Raw genomic sequence first — 2,762 nt, 5'->3', positions numbered from 1 at the left:
AAATGAGTGTAGCCCCCCCATCAAAAAATAAACTAATTAAAAAAAAAATACAGCCAGCACAACAAACGAAGCAAGTGCATAGTAACTTTAAAGTTATAGAAACAGTCAAGTTATGAATAATTTACTAGTTAAATAATCTATTTGCGATTAGTCATAACAACCCAACATTTGGTATTACACAATTTTCGAAACACCTGATTCTCTGGAAGTCTTTATTTTTAACACACACTACACACATTTTTTTATATATATATATACATGCTATACATGTGTAACTCATTGGGCTAAACCGTGTGCTTGAAATCACAAGGTCGCCGGCTCAAACCCAGCCTCAGCACGTCTGCGGGTCCTTGAGCAAGACCCTCAACCTCCAGCTCCCTGGGCGCCGCTACAGGTGGCTGCCCTTCGCGGACAGCTTGCTCTACAAAGAGCAAGTTGAGGGAGGCGTAAAAACAATTTCCCCACGGGGATTAATAAAAGTGTCAATTATTATGTAGGCTATATATATAAAAGCATCACAGTTTAGCGATGACAGTGACCGTGTCATGGTGTTCAAAAGATCTTCCGAGCTGCAAAATTACATGTAGGCTACTTCATGAAGACTTACTGTAGATCATCATAGAGCGGAATTAAAGTTTCCCATTCCCCTTTTACCTTTCATATGTGACTACACAATTAAGTTTTAAAATAAGGCGCAACACCGGGGATTTTATACGGGCTATTAAAAAGTTAAGAGTAGGCTATAAAAGCAAAGACACGGCGCAGTCGAGTTTTACCGATTGGATTATTTCCTCTTTTAGTAAAGTTAAATGACATGTCTAAGGTCGATAGTGTCGCCGCTAACAGACATTAAATTTAATCACACTAACGCTTCTCAGTGTTTTTACAAGCCTCATCAATCCTACATTCAGAAGTGCCAGCAAATGAAAAATAGGGTAACAATTAAAAACTCACCTCTAGTCCAACTGAAAATACCGCCGAAAGTCGAGAAGAAACCTGCTTAATTGCATAGTAAGGTCTGGAGTGAAGGCTTTGCGGGGACGCGCGCTGCTTACACCCGGGGGGGTCGATCGTGCTCTGTTCTGTCACGTCGTAAATGGGCAGTTTCGCGATGCGCGTTATTTACTCTGGTGTCAGCGTAACTTCACACAGATAAACGCTTTTTGGGCGTGGGGAGGGTCATAGACTCAAAACAAATGAACATGAGCCCAGTACTGATATTATTTCACGCCACTTTATTACGCAATCCATTCTGGATCCGTATTTAAAAGGTATATCCAGGTTTCATGTAATTGAATTATGGTTCTGTTCTAACTTCCCGTTGTACGCTCATCTCCATATTTATCGCCGAACTGTAAATAATCATTCATTGGTTGCACCTGAAGCGAATAACACTCAGGCAGCCCACTTAAATACTGGAAGATGATTGATAATGGGTGCCTCGTGAATTTTTCATTAACTGTTTTAAATGCAAACATCGTGGTTTTGTGTTCATTAGAAGTGTAGTGCAGGTCTGCGCCGCCAGTAGCCTGGCGTGAGTTTGCATTATCTGCTGATGGTGAAACATACGGACAACCTCGCTCTGTGTGCGTGTGTCAATTTCACAGTTTCACCGAGGTCACTGCGTTCATGCAGAAGCGAAGTAGCTGATTGCAACGTGAATATTTGCCTTATTGTTCACAAATCTATTCACATGCTTTTATTGGTTCGCCCCTTGTATGGTGAACGTCTCAGTTTTGAAATACTTTCTACAGCCAGAAAGGAGGTTTGAGGCAAAGGCGCTGCTGTTCGTGTTCTCACGTGCGGTGTGACACTAACCCCACAAGCGCTTTCCGTTTCCAGTGCAAATTTGTATGAACCGCCTGCCGTCGTTTTCTTGTGCTCGTATGTTATTGTACTACATCGCTTTTCAGATCCATGTCCTGCGTTGGGTTGTTACTGCAACCAACTCCAAACGTGGAATGTTTCGACTCATCTGAATGGCTTTTGAGTAGATTTTTAGACTAGCCCTGTCAGTTTGTGCATTTTATTTCATTCGGTTTTTTTTGTTATCAGTAGCATCAGCATGCGGCTGATGCAGGTTGTGGCTTAATAGGCTAAGCGATCTGTGCCTGTGATCGGAAGGTCGGCTTCAGCAGAACAGTACACCTGCAGGCCCGTGAGGCAGGCTCTTAACCGCCAGCTCTACGAGTGCTGCTGCAGGTGGCTGCCCTTCACTGCCAAGCTCGCTCTCACCTCCATATCTGTCTCTGTGTCATGGAGGGTAATATGGGGTAGGTAAAAAGGGAATTTCTCCATGTGCATCAATAAATTGTCATTATTACTATTATCATCGAATGATGTGTTTGACCGACAGTGTCGTTTAAAGTCGTGCTTTTGTTTCCAGCTTTCACATGCAAATGGCTGTTAGTGCATCTCCCAGAATGCCGGATTCACTGGCAAAGACGCATCTTTCGTGTTTGTGTTACAAAGTTCAAGGGGGAGTCCTGTTTTGTTGTCATTGTTACAGAGAGAGAGAGAGAGAGAGAGAGACTGTGAGTGAGTCTGAATCGCTTCTCTTCCTTCCTCCCTTTGGGTGGCAAGGTGCCTCTTGTGGTTGGCCTCTGTAGCAATTTTCACTGTTGTGCATTTGCTTGCAGACCTCTTGAACTGCAGATTCGTACTGCACCAGCACTGCACTACAGGCCTACAGTGTTCATATATTATCATGCTATATAGTAACAGTAGAAGTCAAAAGTCGGGACACTTGTTTTCAATATACT

At 43.0% G+C, this 2,762-nt stretch overlaps 1 long non-coding RNA gene across 1 annotated transcript in view; it reads right to left on the bottom strand.

Annotated features, from left to right (window-relative positions):
- LOC111860564 (uncharacterized) overlaps positions 1-1,379 on the bottom strand; it is a 6,103-nt gene extending 4,724 nt beyond the window's left edge. Inside the window, exon 1 of the long non-coding RNA XR_002842050.2 lies at positions 955-1,379. This is a non-coding gene — a long non-coding RNA (uncharacterized lncRNA). The remainder of the gene's footprint in view (positions 1-954) is intronic.
- Positions 1,380-2,762: the final 1,383 nt, after the last annotated feature.

The sequence above is a fragment of the Paramormyrops kingsleyae genome, chromosome 24, assembly GCF_048594095.1.
Source record: "Paramormyrops kingsleyae isolate MSU_618 chromosome 24, PKINGS_0.4, whole genome shotgun sequence".
Lineage (NCBI taxonomy): Eukaryota > Metazoa > Chordata > Actinopteri > Osteoglossiformes > Mormyridae > Paramormyrops > Paramormyrops kingsleyae.
This window is presented reverse-complemented; position numbering and strand designations above follow the sequence as displayed.